The 18,757-nt window shown below is 37.1% G+C and overlaps 1 protein-coding gene across 5 annotated transcripts in view; it reads left to right on the top strand.

Moving 5' to 3' along the window:
* The window catches only part of CHL1 (cell adhesion molecule L1 like), a 209,140-nt gene that overhangs the window by 2,226 nt on the left and 188,157 nt on the right, over positions 1 to 18,757 (top strand). The window lies entirely within an intron of this gene.

The following is an 18,757-nucleotide window of genomic DNA, read 5'->3' as shown; positions in this document are numbered from 1 at the left end:
TTTTTTTTTTTAAATCTTCGTGTTTTCTCTTTCAGCTGCAGATGTTGCAGTTGGATTTGTCTTGATTTCAGTCTCTTTGTGAGGGATCACCATTTGGCTTTCATAATTTAACTTAGTTACAGAGCCTATATATACCCCGGCTTTCCATTTTATGGCCTTAAGTGCTGCAGTGGATTTACCTTTAGTAGTGGCAGAACGTAGTGTATAATCATTCCTTGCAAGCTCCTGAATATTGTGAGCAAATCAATGGAGACAAATAGTTATTACTGGATGGGTGTGAGTACTGGCTATAGCTGCTCATTAAAATCTCTTTCAGGGCATGTTTATACCCACTTCACTGCAGCACAAGACTATGATGATGAATATATGTTTTCCAGATTGTTATCTGTTGAATGTAGACTTATAGATCTTTTTCTTTAAAGAAAAGGCTATAGATATTTATTGATTCCTCATGGTTATATAGGTCCTCCAATCTATCTGCTGATAAGTAAACTGTACACTGCATGGGCCTAGCTGTAGGTCTAAGAGGAGTTGATATTGCACATACTGTACTTATTACATTTAAGTTAATTCATCTCATTACTTGAATTGGTTTTAAATATATTTTTAAAATCATTTGATTATTAAAATAAAGGCATTTCTTGGTGAACTTGAGGCCAGTAAAGCCTGACAGATGTCACCATCACAAAGATCCTTAGTGACCTTTATAAAATCGAGCTCACCCAGAAAAACATTTGCTGGATAGAAACCTGATTTTATAGTCGCGTCTGAAATCTTTGAAGATAGGAGGTTATTTGCCCCAAAATTGCTTTGTTGAAATAATTTAGCCTGACTCGCTTTTATAGAAAAATAAGGGTAATGAGGTAATGATCAAGACTAATTTAAGCTGCTTGTATTTTTAACTGATAAAGGAAAATTAAGTAATAGTGGGGGACTAATGGTGTCAGATTTGAAGGAATGATTGTCAGGAAATACTGAGAGTATCACTTCAGGTAGTAGTGTTTGGCTTTGCAAGACAACCCTCTCATCCTCACCGTGAATGTGTCATCTTTAAAAGGTACCTTGAGGAATTAGTGTGACAGCTTGTCTGAAATTCATGTGATCATTTACATATTGTTTCCCAGGAGCTTTGGCATTAAGTGTTTCATTTATTGGAAATTATTTTGCCCTTTGATTTATGACAGCCAACAGTGCAATAGAGTCTAATGCATTTTAGAAACAATAAAATTAGCTTTTCACCATTTTGTATTTTCCCTAAAAATCTAGCAGTAATATACTTGGAATACTTAAGTTAGTCCAGAGACAAATGGTAAGAGTTGAAAAGCATGACAGATTGGGAGGTGTTGAGTCCTGAATTTGGGGACCTAATTGAAATGCAAAGGTATAATCAAGAGAATGAACATCTCTCTGTACTAAGGTTGTTTTCAGTGATGTACTGTATTATCTGATTCAATCAGTGTTCCTTGTTATTTTTTCAAACCAAGATTGAGAATACTATATTTTCAATTATGAACATTTTGATTACAGCTTCATTCTAACTAATTCATTCTGAAGAGAATGCAATTATTATGGTGATTTACATACAATATGCTAAGTTAACACAGCTAATGAGTGAAAGCATAATATTCTTTCTATTCATTCCTGGAAAAATATTGTGCTAAGCATTCTTTCAAAGAAAAGATTACATTATTCGCTATCATTTTATGTCTACCTACAAGTAGAATTGGCATTGAGCCATTTTCTCTGCTATTAAAGTGAAATCTCTTATATTTTGGGGATCACATGCCTTTCCTCTCACCCCTTGGGGGAGACTGGAAACAATTCTCAATTTAATTAGATATGCTGCTTTCTTTTTTCTGTACATCTTTATCTGAGGAAAGATTCTGTATTTTCTAATTTGGGAGGCTGCTTAACACCTTAAACATTACTAATTACCACAGTTTATTTTATGTGTGTCGCAATAGTGTAGTTAGTTAATTATAGCTTTCTCATTAGCACCACGTAGAGAATAATGAATTAACACATCCCTTTGATCAAAAGGGATTTAAGTTTATCTTCTGAAAATAAAAGTGTTATTGTGTTACTGAAAGTCACTATAATTTTCCCAAGAAACAAATTGGTTGGAATTCTGTATCACTGGGTTAGGAAGCTCGATGAATGAGTTGGATTGATCACAAAGTAGAGTAGAGCTGTGGTTGCTTGGCAACCTGACATTATTCTGCAATTTCTGGTATATTTATCCAGTAAACTAGAAAATTCTGTTTTGTTAACGAACGTTTTAAGTCAGTGCACAAATAGACCGTAACTAATTGAGATTTTATGTGTTGTGGATAAAAAATGATCCTGCTTACCTTCTCATTATGTTTACATAATGAAAATACAAAGGGACATATTCTGTTTTCAATTTTAAGGCTTTTCCCTGAAATGTTGACTTCACTTTCACATAATTTATTCCTAGCGGAAGAATACAACTTATATATCTCTTTGGAAGTTAAATTATTACGGGTGTGTGTGAGTGTATGTGTGTGTGTGTGTGATGCTTATATACATAAATTCAATAAGAATCACAACTGGAGTTTGAGGTGAGATGAATTCTCAAAATTCATAGTTTGCTAATTGAACTGACAATGTGGTAAATTTAGGGTGGGCATAAATATCTGATTCAAATGATACTGGCAGATGATGATAAGAATAATAAATGCATTGAACTTGGCCAATATATAAATATATTTTGTGCTTTGACCAGGGTTTCTTCTCCTGGTAGTCTTATAACATTCTCCCTTCTAATGTTTGTTTGCATCTTATTTCCCCTATAGTTGTGGAAGTAGGAGCTCTGTTGCCCATCTTCTGATTCACCTCTTCCTAACTCCAGGGACTACAATTGTGCCGTTTTCCTATACAACCTATGAACTTTAGTGTGCATCACAATTCCCTTCTCAGATTGTAAACTCCTTGAGGGCACACTTTTCCTTTTATGCATCTCGTAAACTCTTAAAGCGTCTGGCACAGTGGGAAGCAAACTGGTGTGGTGGTTACGTGCCCTGGTTATAAAAGTCAGGCTGCCGGGGTTCAAAATCTAAGTCTGTCAGCTTGCAGGTGTGTGGCACTGGCTTAGTCATTTTGACCTCTCTAAGACTAATTTCTTCTGTAGAAATGGGGAAATAGTCATACCTAGCTATTGTGGACATTGTATGGGGCAATATATGCAGACAGCTTAGTAGCACTTATTAAGTGCTCAATAAATTTTGGTTTTTTATTGTAGTGATAATTATTCTTCTATATCATGCTCAGTTTGTGAATCCTAGCTATTGTGGACATTGTATGGGGCAATCTATGCAGACAGCTTAGTAGCACTTATTAAGTGCTCAATAAATTTTGTTTTTTTATTGTAGTGATAATTATTCTTCTATATCATGCTCAGTTTGTGAATGAACAAAGATAGAGGGACAGAGTGTATATGTGTGTGTGTGTATCACTGTGTATGTGAATAAGTGTGAGCCATGATCAATGGTGGTGTCAAATGGAAAACTGTTGATTCCTACATTAATTATATGTGCATATACCAATAATGATTGTTTCACATATTTAAAAGGTTTTCTCAATAGTTGTTCTTAGGCTTGGCTAAAATTAGAATCATCTGGAGAGTTCTTTAAAACTGCCAACACAAATCAATTCAATTACAATCTCTGTGGATGGTGACTAGGAATCTGGATTTTTGAAAACTTCTAATGAGATTCTAACATACCCTAATGTACCATCACAGTTGAGAACCACCACCTTAGATTTGTGTACATCTTCCATAAGACCGTGTTGGGCTAAGGCACTGGTTCACAGTTACCTTGGTGTCGTGAAATGTGGCTGAACCAGAGAAAATGCTTTGGCAAACTTCTGAGGTTTTTCTTACTAATCTTCTTGGTTTAAATAGCACTTTATTCTCTGAAGATCTCAAATGTGCTTTTCATTTACTGTGTATAATTTCATTTTTCAACCAAATGTCTCTGTGAAGATGGTAGGAAAGAAGTAATTATCCTGATTTTGCAGATGAATGGAGTGAGCTACACTGAAATTAAATGATTCTACTAGATTCATACATTTAGAACAGGCCCACATAACAAGATTCCTGTGACTTTGGGGTTTTGAATATTTCTGTTTTGCCTGCAGATTTCCAATGAGGTAGGGGGAGTTATTGTTTTTGGACTAAAGTACTGTGTAAGAAAAAGCTGTAAAAATGAGACTTCCATCTTTTTTTGGTTATAATTGTGCAGTGTAAAGAAAAACAGATTTTTTTTTTTCTTTCTAAGAAGAGGCACCATAGTCTATATAGGATCCAAACCAATGTCCCTTGGACTTTGAACCCAGCTTGTATAAGTATTTCATTTGGCCCAAAGAATGTTTAAGACAAATTTCAGCCAACATTTAAATACTGGAGATTTCATGTAAACATTCATATTTCTGGCTTATCTTAAAAGGCTTGATGTCTTCACAGTATTGGACCTGAATGTCCAGGTGGCAGAATGCCACAGGCTAGAACCGAGTGGTTTGTCCCCTTGATGTTCTTGAAAGACACGTCTTCGCTGGGTAAAACATGGCTTCCTCTCACTTTCACTTTGTTCCTTTCTTTTATATAAAGCATACTCCAAAGGGGTAATTAAGGGACCTTAAAGACGGGCCCACATCTCTTTGGATGGGATTAGGGGAAGCCCACAAGGGCTGCTGAAGCACATCTGGAGCTGTTACTGCCCCTTGTCCTGAAGGGACAATGGGAAGGTGAAGTTCCTGGAAGGAGGTGGGAGCAGTAGCTCTGGGAGAGGGCTGTCAAGTAGGACGTATGGCTTTTGGTAGAGGAACATAACTACTGTCAAATCACAAGACAGTGCTCTGCTTCTGCCCCAGGATTTCCAGTTGCTTCTTGAGCAAGGCAGTAAGAGAGCAAGCGAGCGTATTAAGTGGTTTGTGGAGGTCAGTTCTCCCAGAGCAGAGCAGGATGGAGGAAGACAGAAAAGGGGTCTGAATCTGGAAAGTACATGAGGAATAGCTAGCACATCTTGAAGGCTTTACATTTGTGGAGCGTGAGTAATGGGGAAGGCGAAAGCTAGAATTGACAAAAACAGTACAAAGTAGGGAATCAGTAGGTTTGTATTCAGGAGAATCTGCACCACTTTTTCTTTGTCATTCCTTTCTTCTCCCTTCTTTCATTGCCCGAGGTGGGCATGCTCATATTCAGTGGTGTGTTTCAACTGAGACTTCTAAACTTCAGAACAAATTTGTCCATTTCATTGCATTATCTATGCTTTCTAAGATGAGAGTTGACATAGCAGACAGAATAATGTAAAAGATATATTCCAGCTTCTATGGTAACGGGTTTGTATTTTTAGCAGAGGTTCCTCCCTAACAAAAGCTTTTACTGTAAGTGGTGATTCTACTGGGAGGGATTGTAGTTATGATGCCTGGGAAAGTGGAGATACCCTCAAATGTCAGTCTGGCAGCTGAAACTCATGTAACCTGGATGCCTGGATCTTTGGAGGAAGTATCCTTCTTCTTTGATATAGTTGTATCAGGACAAGGATGATGAAGGAATAGACCAGGATGCACTGTTTGCATCCTAATGTGAGGAATTTTTATTTCCAAGGACTAAGCAATGTGTTTCCCAGATTAATAGAATGTAAGTGGATAAAAGGAATGTGGGGATTTTCGTGATCTGTTGCTGTTAAAGTTGTTGGAAATTTGATTTTTTATTACATTGAAAGCCTTGCTAAAAACTGTAAAGTGACAGAATATTAGCTTATTATGGGATGCCTTACATATTGGTTATGTTCAAATAAAATAACACATCTCATGTGCAAAAGGTTCAGGAGAAAGATAAATACAGACTCTGATACTGGATGCTGCATTTCTATCCATTCAGAAGATTGCCTCTGAAGATTTCTATTTTTAAAAAATCATAATATCTTGCATTATTTGAGTCCTTCATGCTTTTCAGAAAATTTTTGCATGTCATCTCATCTGACTTTTACAATAACATAGTGAACAAAAGGAAACAGGTTGTTAGCCCATTTCATAGATGAAAAAAACTGATGCAAGGTCAAATAGTGAGCTTCGCCACTATTTCACCACACTGCCTACAGTAGTGACAATTAAAATTACATCTTAGATATCCTAATTTGTAACGCAGTTCATAGCACACTCTATTGCTCAGGTTTTTCCTTCCTTCCTTCTTTCCTTCTTTTCTTTTCTTTTCTTTTCTTTTCTTTTCTTTTCTTTTCTTTTCTTTTCTTTCCTTTCCTTTCCTTTCCTTTCCTTTTCTTTTCTCCCTCTTCCTTCCTTCCTTCCTTCCTTCCTTCCTTCCTTCCTTCCTTCCTTCCTTCCTTCCTTCCTCCCTCCCTCCCTCCCTCCCTCCCTCTGTCTCTCTCTCTTTCCCCCTCCCTCCCTCCCTTTTCCCTTCCCTTCCCTCCCCTCCCCTCCCCTTCCCTTCCCTTCTTTTTCTGTTGCCCAGGCCAGAGTGCAGTGGTACAGTCATGGCTCACTGCAACCTGTAACTCCTGAGCTCAAGATATCCTCTCACCTCAGCCTCCCAAAGTGCTGGGACTACAGGCAGGCACTATCATGCCTGGCTAATTTTTAAAATTTTTTTGTTAAGATGAGGTTTCACTATGTTGTCCAGGCTGGTTTCAAATTCCTGGCCTTAGACGATTCTCCCACCTCCCCCTTGCAAAGTACTGGGATTACAGGCATGAGCCACCATTAGCAGACCAGATTTCCTCTATGGAAGAAAAGAGCAACATTGTATAACTGATGGTGATTTTTTTTTTTTTTTAAGGAAATCTAGAGTCACCGTATAAATTGAGAGTTGTCTAGGGGAAAGATTGAAAATGTTACAAGTTATATTTTGAGGGTTGAATGTAGTCCTGGACAAAGATAAGGAGATAGACTTTTCCAAAGCATCCTGAATTCTATGATACATGTTCTTGTGTGTGTGTGTGTGTGTGTGTGTGTGTAGGTCCTATGAGGCATTGTGACCAGTCATTATAAAAAGCTTTTATTGATCACCACTTTCTGCTAGAGACAGGACTGAAACTGTGCCAGGCAGATACTTAAATAGCCACCATTGATCATTTATCAAGTGTTTATTATGTGTTTTGCAATCCCCACATCAGTGATTTGAGGAAAGTACTATTATCATAACACCCATTGTAAGCTGGGTCATGCAGACACAGAAGGGTCCTTGTCCAATGTCACACAGTATGTCTTGCAGTGCCAGAGTCAGAATTCAAACTCAGAAGTGTCTGATTTCCAACCCCAGCAGTGCCCCCTTGATTAGCAGGATTCTCCAGCTAATCTTGATTGACTAACACTCTTTCCTGTTGTCTATCCAAACTTACCTGTTCTGTGTCCCATTATCCCAGGTAAATATGTGGAAAAGTAGACATAAAGGAATCCTACTGAGGTATTAGATGATAATGCATACCTATTCCAGGAATGGTGGCATTTAATATGAGGTTTTAAAAACTGCCAGGCATGGTGGCGCAAGCCTGTAATCACAGCACTTTGGGAGGCTGAGACAGGTGGATCACTTGAGGTCAGGAGTTGGAGGCCAGGCTGGCCAACATGGTGAAACCTCGTCTCTACTAAAAATACAAAAGTTAGCTGGGCATGGTGGCATGCCTGTAATCCCAGCTACTCAGGAGGCTGAGGCAAGAGAATCACTTGAACCCGGGAGGCGGAGGTTGCAGTGAGCCTAGATCGCACCACTGCACTCCAGTCTCGGTGACGGAGGGAGACTCTGTCTCAAAACAAACAAACAAACAAAACTACCTTAATGCAACTTTGGGAGGCGGAGACTGGAGGATCCCTTGAGGCCAGGAGTTCAAGACCAGCAACATAGCAAGACTACATGTCTACAAAAAATATATAAATAAATAAAAATAAAAATTAGCCTGGTGTGGTCAGGCATGCCTATAGTCCCAGCTACTTGGGAGGCTGAGGTGGGAGGATCATTTGAGCCCAGGAGTTGGAGGTTACAGGAAGAAGACATTTGTGTTCTCTCCAAAATCAAGTCATATAAGCATTCGATGCTCTGACTCTTCCTGCACCAGACCCTGGGCATCATTATATGTGCAAATGAAACTTTACCCTCATTATCATTTTTTATTTCTTAGCAGAAATGTTTCTGATACTCTATAATATGAATACTCATGGATTTCCCTCACTTCTGGGTATTATATGTAACCAATTGCATTTCATGGTTGGCATTTCCACAAAGGTGTGAGTATCTGCTATTCCAGATTAAAATATAAATTGTTGGCAATGGGAGATGCCATATCTCAGCCTTGCTGTTCTTGAAAATGGCTTGAAAATGACACCAATCATAATGATGGCACTGTCTTTATTAGCAGCTGTCAATGAAGATAAGGCTTTGGAAGAAAAAAAGTCAACTCTATTTCAGGCACAGCCAATATATTTGGGAGTTTTAAGAGGTTTTTTACTTTTTTATTTGGGATATTTACAAGCAAATGTTCATGTATTTTTAAAATGTGCATAATATAAATAGCATTCTCAGATGCTGAGTGGCTCCAAAAGGCTCCTTTTTGTGTACTAGAAAGCGGCAAGAATAAGTTTGTTTCCTGCTTTGGCTAGACAGGAGATCCCACTTCCTTGGATTATACACAATGGATTTTCTATAAAGCTTTCGTTTGACCCATATCTGCTTCTCTGGAATACACAGCTTGGCTTCTCAAGAAGTACGTTAATTTCTGTGTTGTAAATTCAACGATTTTTTTAAATCTATAAAATGCATCTGATGACATAGTGGAGAATTCATGCATTGGATTAAAATTGGATTTAAAGATGTAAAGAATGTTTAAGGCATTATACAATGGCAAAAAACTGAAAACGTTGCCCACAAGGGTAAACATAAAGACAAATAATAACAATTTTAATATCTATCACCTATATTTGCATGAACAATAGGCTCTTTTGGGTTATTTGCTATTGTTCACTAATTTGAGGACACATACTATTTTCTATAAAGAAGATCTGAGTGAATGGATAAAGATGTCGAAAACAAGCCTTTTTAAATTTGACCTTGACCCCATTTTGCTTCGTGACCTCTAGCAATTCTCAGAGGAGCAAATTTCAAGGGGTCTCAACAGTCTGCTCTTCCCATGCATACAAGTTTCTGCATGTAATTGATTTGGGTTGAATAGATTTTGAACACAATTGATTTGCTTGAAATAACATTAAAGGACCAAGCATTGAGCAATTCAGGTGCAACTCAAGCACACTTCTGAGTCAAGTTCAAATAAATTGGATTTGACCTTAATCACTGTCCCCTCAAAAAAAGGGCTGGCAGTCATCAGAGTGAATGTCATCCAATCAAGTATAAAAACTGATATGAGTGGTTTAGATCAGAAATTGATCTCCATACACAAAATCTTCTTTTGAAAACTTGTTGTGAGCTTCTGTTTTCCTGTTTCACCAGCTGTAAACTGAGGAAAGAAACATTTACTGCTGCCTCCCAGTGGCAGTTGGAGGATTAATGAGCTAATATTTGTAAAGTGCTTTGAAGATTAAGGTGCCAGCTATTATTATTACTAATAAACCATTTTTTTTTTCTGCAGTGTAATTTTGGACAGCAGCCATTAAAAACCCATTACTGTATTTAACAGTAAAACAATCTGCCACAGCCTAGTATTTACTGCCTCAATTGAGCATGCCTTCCACTTCCTTTGCCCCTCCAAATTCAGAACTGGTGAGGAGAGACAGAAAAGTGTGTGTCATCATTTCCCAAGTTCATTGAAATATTAGGTTTGGGTTGTTTGATTGTCTCGGCAGAAAGCTAGACTATATCCTCAGTGGGAGACTAGTTGTGCTACACTTTTGTTTCTGTGCCTCATGAAGGGAACAGAAGGCTTAGTTCCTGGCCTTTATTCAACCAGATTTACATTGCAGTTTATTATCTTTGAAGATTGCATTCCAGTATCCCTTTGGTTATTTGAATATGGTACCATTAATGAAACTGGTTTATTTGGGTGGTTTTATGTGTGTACCTGCATGAGGGTGGGGTTCACAACTTACTCCTAAAACCGAAGTGGAAAATGGAGGTAATTCTGCAGCTATCCCATGTCCAAAAATATTAAAAAATAAAACCGAAGACCTTGAATTAGACAGGGTAGTTTTATAGCTAGTAATTATTGTTATCAATATATGATATTAAATCCATTCAATCTGATTTATTTTGATCTATACAGATGTCCTAAAATATCAGATGGTACAGGGTAGTGTAAATATTTCTCACATATTGCCAAGACAATGCTCATTTTCCTCTGATGCCATTTCGGTACTGCAAATAAAAGTAACAAAAAATATATATAAAGTAAATAAATGACTACCATGAGATGTCTCAGCTTTCAACAGCTACTTAAGGTATTCAAATGCTAGGCCAATATCTAAAAGTTGAACAAAAGAAGCCTCAAAGCATCCTAGATTTCTTTCTTAGCAAAAATTCACTAAAATATAAACACTTGATTATGGAAAGAGCTTCTTCATTCAGAGAGTATTTGCTCTTAATTTAGAACCATTCTAATATTCATAATTATATTATTTTAGCAGATGACAAAGTATAAACTGCAAGTTTGAGCAGATGAGAGAAATTTTGCAAATACATTCTAAGATAAAAGAAGTTACATCGAATATTTCTTCAGCAAGGGAGAGGGATAGAAAAACTAGAAAAAGACAACTCAGAAATGACTATATGGGTGATCTTGAGTCATTAAGAAATTATAAAGTAGTTTAAAATGAAAAATAAATTGACATACCACCTATAGGAGTACAGATCATTTATCTGAAAATCGTATTGAACCAATCCTTCCTAGTGGTCTAGTTGTTCAATAATGTTAAATACAAATTCTTAACAGAACCCAAATCTTTTTTTATTATTATTATCATTATTATTATTATACTTTAAGTTCTAGGGTACATATGCACAATGTGCAGATTTGTTACATATGTATACATGTGCCATGTTGGTGTGCTGCACCCATTAACTCGTCATCTACATTAGGTATATCTCCTAATGCTGTCCCTCCCCCTTCCCCCCCCACCCCATGACAGGCCCCGGTATGTGATATTCCCCATCCTGTGTCCAAGTGTTCTCATTGAACAGAACCCAAATCTTTTAAAGGGTTTCTTTCACAAACAATGCACAAATAATGATCCAAGGTAGGTGCTCTTGTTTACAGATAGGATTTTGTATTGCCCATTCCAAGTTTGCCACAGAGTATTCTTTTTACTACTATCACTTAGGGAGACTGTTTTGTAAATACCATCACCATTCCATTGACTTTTGAAATTGAGCTCGTGCTATTTTCATCATTTGTTTTGTTTAATTGTGTATGGGGAATTCACCATAAGGCTTAAAACTGTTTAAGACCTCAGTAGATACGTGTTTTGCATATGAGATTCTTGGGGTATCTGTAGGAATATACACAAGCTGTTTGTTATTGGGAAGAAAAGTACCTGAAAGTTTGTGTGTAGCTAAGAGGAGAAATGATGAAAAATATTCTGAAATGTAGCAAAGTAACAATTTGTGTAAAATGCGAAGGCACATTGTTCCACTTACCTATTATTGAATGGCAAACTAACTCATACCTTTAAACAGTAACTTCAAACAACAGACATTTTATGAAATCTCATGAATTATAGGTCAGAAATTTAGGCAGGACTCCGCTAAGTGATTTCTTCTGCTCCATTTGATGACAACTGAGGTCATATGGTGGTGTTCAGAGAGTGACTGCGGTGGGCTGGTGGCCCCAGGATGGCTTCCCTCACATCACTGATGCAATGGCAAGGAGGGCTGAGCTCAGCTGGGCCCCTCTTTCTGTCCAAGAAGTCACAGGGCCTCTCTCCTGGTCCTTCCAGAAATGTCACTGAACTGTTCACACAATGACTCCGGGCTTTAAGAATCTAACTTGGAAACTTAAAGGCTAGTCCTCAGACAGTTCAGATTTGAAGGAAGCTCACATCCAACTTCTAGTAGACAAGGTAGCAAGAAATACTAATTAAGAAAGACATGCTAATTAACAGAGTTATTAAACCCATTGTGATATACCCTTCACTCACCACATGACTGCTTACAAAGAAGGAAAAAATATGGAGCCCTCTGCTCCAAGGGAACACTTCTTTGCCCCTCCCTACACTTCCTAGAGATCTTAGACCCACATGACTGTGAGAAAGAAGAATGATGTGAGAGTCAACTTTGGCAAGGCTGAAGTGCCCTGATTTTGTCTGGAGAGAGAATAAAAGTGAGAGGAAGGAGGCGTCTAGTTGGCTGTGAACACTGTTGGCTAAGATTCTTTAGCAGAGTGGGCTTTTCTGATGCTTTTCTCCTCTGATGTATTTAGGTTTATCCTTACTCTTTTCCTTTTATCTGGGAAGTGACTTGGGTTTAAGAGAACCAGTAGTATCTCAGCAGAGTCAAAAGGGCCACAGTGAACCCCAAATGTTGGGAAACAAGGAATTGACTAGATTACTCAAGGCTTCACTCTTGAGGAGGGAGAGAAAACAGCTCCTGCATTTCCTCCTATTTATTGATTACAGCCACAGATGGGAAAGGCAGCAGGCTTTGTGTCCTGAAATAATGATGATACATCGGGCTGCAGAGATCCTATACCTATAACTCTCAAAAGTATGACTATAATGGAACGAAGATTAGTACGTGGCTGGTACCATTATTCTCAGATCTTCCCACAGTGTTATGAGAGCACAGAGCAGGGTGCAGCATGAGGATAGACAGCAGTGGAGCTTTCTTGAGCTGCTTATTCCTCTCCAAATGCTCTCTGAAAGTGGATGAAGAACTGCTGCCATGTCTGGCTTGAGTTCAGTTTGTGCTCTCATTGCTTCTACTTCTCTGTTTCTCCAGATCCTACCATCACATTCTTCCTTCTGTGGCTTGGCCATTTTTCTCTCTGCCCTTGGGAACCATACATACTATCATTCCTCTGCCTCTGAAGCATTATCCCATCCTTCTGATAGACATGAGTAGATGTTTTCCCCCCACCAGTCTTGCCAAAAAGCACTTACAGAGCATTGCACTGTATTTTTCATAATTCAAAAACCCTTCAACAGGCAAAATGCGATATACACAACCAAAAAATGCTGTGCTATGATGAATTTAGTTCTATATTGGTAATGCTGTAAATTGCTTTTGAATGAAAGATATAATGTCTATATATTATTTAATTTGATACCTGTAGTAACTAGCTATTTAAGCAAGATAGGTATTAGTCTTGTTCAGTGAAGTTCAGTGGAACCAATGGAACAAACGTGTGGGAGTGGAACTGAAACTTGGATGTCCGATTTTGTCTTAAGTTATTTTATGACAAGTCATGTAGCCACCGATAAAAAGTTTCTTATTCAGAAAATTCAATCTTCTGGACAAGTTTCATTTTTACATGACATAACCTAAAATTTTACGTATGTTAAATTCTGCTGTTTTAGATTTCAGGAAAACAAATGCAGAGTGGTAGAGGCTGGTGGTGAGAATGAACTGAGAAGGATGGTAGTAAACTGAGGTTTCTACAATGAGTTTGCGTTTAAAATAACTTGTTGGGGGTACTGGAACCCAAGCACGCAGATTTTTCCATAGCCTATTTTTATATAGCATAATACATTTTTATTATGACCAGGCAATAAAGCAAGACTGGTGAACAGTCTTGCTTTAGCTATTTACCATTTCCTATACTCTACGTATGTCCTTTCTCTGCTTTTACACTACCACAAAGCCTGCTTCAACTTTCCCCTCAATACACTGAGATTTATTTCTTCACTAACCATTCTGGAAAATTCCTGGTTCAGCCTTCTAATCACTAGACCCCTGCAACCTTTCCTTCACTGGATTTCTGCCTTGTATAGTCATTCTTCTCCAATAAGATCTAAATGTCACTGCTAAAATTCCCTTTCTTGCTTGTCACTTTGACCATGATGTCACTTACTTCCTGAAAATTTCCCCTGGCTCCCTACTGCTTTGCAGGCCAAGTAACTGTCACACTTCATTTCCACTTTCAGCTGGACTCAGCCTTCATTATTCCCCTCTCCGTCCCTGTATCCTTAGAGACCCTCTCCTTTGACTCAAAAGCTCGCTGCTCCTGTCTTCTCAGAGCTCCTATCTTTTCACACACAGTTCCTGCTGTCCTTTCTTCTTAAGACAGCCAGCCATTCGACAGTCTCCAATTCTCTGAGAAGACATTCCCCTAAACTCACCATCTTCAATACTTGTGTCATATCTTTGTGCCAACTTCTAATGCACTTAAGATTTTAACTGGCTTATTGAAAAAATACATTAACTTAAAATGAAGGTTTTATTTTATTACCTTAAATGAAACACCAATGTCAGTGGCAAACAATGAAAAGTAACAGCAAACGTTACTATGATGAAAGCAACCTGAAGTCATTGCATTTTAGGTAGATATTTTTGCCTGCCCCAGACTCTGGACTTGAATCCTGCTCTGTTATAAAATAGGGAGATTAGAAAAGTTAAATTGTTATTAATGTTCTATTAACACCTACTTGAGACTTTCAACTTTTTGTAGTAAGAATGATTGAAAAATAATTCACAGGGAATGCAATTCCCATGATGCATTCACCTATGTCCTGCTCAGAACACATCTAGGATCATCTCAGGACTGCCAGACTGTTCAAGGAGAGGCAGCCCAACGCAAGGAGGGTATAACCAACCCTAAGAAAAATTCATCATGCTCGTCCTCTTTGTTTCTCCAGTTTTGTTCCCACTTTTGAACATTAAATGAAAATTTATGAAGCTCCTGCTGAGTGAAAATCACTGATGCATAGATGAATTCCAGAATGAAAAAGATACAGTTTCTGGCCTGAAGTTGCTTACTGTTACCATTGAATATATGCCCATAAAATATTATTAAAATAGACCTAAATGCCTTTTCTGGGGTCTGGAACTCTCAAAATGTTGTGAGCCTCCAATCTAATTAAAGAACTCACTCAAGTATAATGCAAAATAGAGGATGAAAAATGCCATGGGAATGTATAGATAATGTATTATGGGAGATTAGGATAGAGAAAGATTATTTCCAGCTTGTGCACTGTTAAGAGTTATTAGGAAAGAGGTAGAATTTGGAAGACAAAGAAGAAATTGCATTTCAAAGAAGGCATTCCATTGCAATGATTATGTCTCTGAAGCAAAATAAGTGTTCAATCCCAATTTAATGAGTAATTAATTTTTAGCAATATTTTCCACATATCCGTAATCTAGCACCATTTGAGAAAACTTTCTGATGTGAAAAACTGTGATTTGAATACCTGTCTCAAGTTCTGAAAAGCTTGCTCACATATTATAAAACAAGAGCCCTCCCTAATTTGAGTCAGGTTAGAGAAAGCCAAACATAGGTAGAATATGGATACCTTTACCGTAACTACATTTGGGGAGTCAACCTAATGTTTGCTTAATTCCTTCGCAGAAAGATTGAGGGGGGCAGTGATATCCAGCATCGTCATAGGGCTCTTTGGTGCCAATAATCTGTTGAGGTGCTTTTCAATTGTGAGATGACCAAGAAATTAGCTGATCCCAGCAGAAAAACAGAGCTCCTTCCTTACTTTTCGGCTTGGTTAATTTCTTCTCTACATTTCAGAGTACTGCTAACTCCATCCACTCATCCCTTCTAGGGCCTGGTTTTCAGTCCTAGGAGATCAGGTAAGGCTATTCTCTAGGCATAATATGCATGTGAAACAAAAAAGAGAAAAGTAATAATAAGGACTTCAAATATTAGGATCTGACTATGAAATATGAGATTCTTTTAATTCTTGTATTCATGTAATCTTCCTACATTTTTTGAGTGAAAATGTTTCCTACGTTTTTAAGAGACATCAGTGTTATGTGTTACATTATCGATACTATTTTCATATTGGCCAGGAAAATGCTTAAATAATTGACTTGTTACATCTATTTTACACATTGCATTTTGATTACGTTTATGATTTTAAGAAACTTTACTTTTTAGAAAGATTTACATGAATACCCTTGGTATTAATTAGTAGTAGATGTCCTTGCTTCTGATAGCCCTTATATAATGTATCCCTTTCTATGAGTGCTATAGATTTTTCACTTATATCTACAAATACAGAAGATATAACTTATTAAAAGTTCAATAGGAATAAGTCTTCATGTTATGAGAGAGCATAAAGCAATAGTTACAGTGATGTGAAATATTGTAACTCTGTCTTCTGGAATTATTCCTTGCAAAGATTAATTATGTATGCCTAATGAGATAACAGTGACAAGGCATAATTTAGAGATTATAAAGCAGAGAATTTAAATGCCTAGCATGTGCACACACACACATACACACATAACTGCTCTTTTGCAAATCTTCATCACATCATTTGTGTTGAATCCATTATCTTAAGCTATGCTTTCTCATATTAGCAAAATGAAAACCTGAAAGTAGTATGTTGAAGAGATACTATGTTGAAGAGATTCCCATGTTGATTGCAGCATTATTTACTGCCAAGATATGGAATCAACCTAAGTGTCCATCAACAGATGAATAGATAAATAAAATGTGATGTATATATACACAATTGAATAGTACTCAGCCATTAACAAGAATGAAATCCTGTCACTGTGGTAACATGGATGAATCTAGAGGACAATGTGCTAAGTGAAATAAGCAAGGCACAGAAACACAAATATCCCATGTTCTCACTCATTTGTGGAGTCTGAAAAAGCTGATGTCACAAAAGTACAGAGTTATTAGTGACTCTGGAATGTATCAAGGAGGGGAGGATAGGAAGAAATTGGTCAATGGCATTAAATTACAGTTAGATAGGAGAAACAAGTTCTGGTGTTCTATAATGTATCCCTATACATTACTATACTTTACAAGTATTGTAATACATTGCAATACTATAGTAAACAGTATTATAGTTTGTATTTCAAAATAACTATAAGAGCGGATCCTGAGTTCTCACCACAAAGAAATAATGTTTCAGGAGATGGTTATGCTAAAGCCAGTGTATACATGTATCCAATCATTATGATGTACTCCATAGGTGTGTATACTTATTGTGTATCAATGAAAAACAAAATTCAAAAATTGTCATGGGTTTGCTCTTTTTTTTTTTTTTTTTTTTTTCAGCGCAAAGTGACATCTATTTCTTGGCTGCATGCTAGGTGATTAATTATAAAATGGCTCTGTGCATTGAAATAGCTCTTTCAAGAGCTTTACAGCCTCACTTTTGAGAAAGGTACATTGTATCTTTTGAATGATTCAATAGTGAAATTTATTTCTGAGTTTAACATTTTGTGATTTCTGAATTTTTTTCACTTTCAGCATTTCCACTAGTGTTTTTTATTTACTAGTTCCACAAATCAGTCAGTTTCATCAAATTTGCCAACTGCCAGCCTAAACCATTGGAAATTGGCATAATGAATATTCTGAGTTAGAATACATATGTTATTAGGAATATTTTAAATATAAGAAAATAGGATACAAACCTAGCTCCCAAAATATGGCAAAAATGTAAACAAAAATGATGTGTAAAAAATACCACTGTATTTCAAAGGGATAAAACTAATCAGATAGTATTTTAAAACTGATGTCTTGATGGTACAATTTTAAATTAAAGTGCTGTGGGGGAAAATTGACTTACTAGTATTTGCAGTTTGTGTTCAAAAATCCAGAAACTATATCTTGAAGAGTGTTTAACAGAATAATTCTAAATATTATAGTTTTCTCTTTCCTTTTTTTTGTCTTGTGATTTTAACTTTGACTTTCTTATATGATAATTGAAAAAGTGTCTTTGATTTTGTGTATTCTTTTTAATGTGATCAGAAGAATTAAAATGAACATTTTCTTCCATAAAGCTGAGAGTTAATTCTGAAATATTGTACCAGAATACTTTTATGAAGGAAAGAATAGCCTTTGAACCCTAGGAGAGTCAATTCTACACCAACCCTGTCTATTAAAAAAAAGTCTGTGCTTCCATATGTCTTGTGTGAGATGTGGCTTTACCAAAAGTATCTAAACTTCATATTTCTCCTATCACTGCCAACTGCCCATGGGTATTGGCAATATATTTGGTAGACTTATTTCTTCTGTAGGCATACGATGCCATGGCCAAAGTGAACTCTACATTTTTAGGAAAGGCTGCTAAATATGGCCAGTCACAACCAAAAGACTAGCATTTGTCCAACTTGGCAGTGGTTTCTGGATGGCACACCCAGACTTACTTCCTTAAGCAATGCTGATTTATGGAAATGCCATGATAGAGGCTCACAAGCTAACACTGAATTCAGCAGTGCAGAAAAACTCCAAATCTTATGGTTCTTCTTTGCAATATTTTCACTAAGGCAACATAAGATATTAAATCACCTGGAATTAGTTATGTGCCATTTCAGCAACCTTTTGTGCTCAGTCTGCTACAAGCTGCTTGTGCTGATTAGCAGTTTAAAAGTCTGCAGGGGAAGGAAATTTTCAGTAGCTCGATTTTCCCCCACCCTTTGGTCCTGTGTGCATTGGAGAAGAAATTACCTTCTGTGCAGTTCCTGAATAATTTGCTTTGATTATTAATAGATTCATGCTGAAAAAAGAACAATATCAGGAAAAAAATTTACCCATGGGATTGTAACTGTGCTCCCAGATACAAAACAGGGAAAGAAAACAGGTCTCTCCAAGCAAAGGGTATATGCGTATACGTGTGTGTGCATGTGTAGCTCTGATTCTAAGAAGCCATT

This window comes from Chlorocebus sabaeus, chromosome 22 (assembly GCF_047675955.1).
Source record: "Chlorocebus sabaeus isolate Y175 chromosome 22, mChlSab1.0.hap1, whole genome shotgun sequence".
NCBI classification, from domain to species: domain Eukaryota; kingdom Metazoa; phylum Chordata; class Mammalia; order Primates; family Cercopithecidae; genus Chlorocebus; species Chlorocebus sabaeus.
Note: the sequence above shows the minus strand (reverse complement) of the source record. Positions and strands in the feature narration are given on the sequence as shown.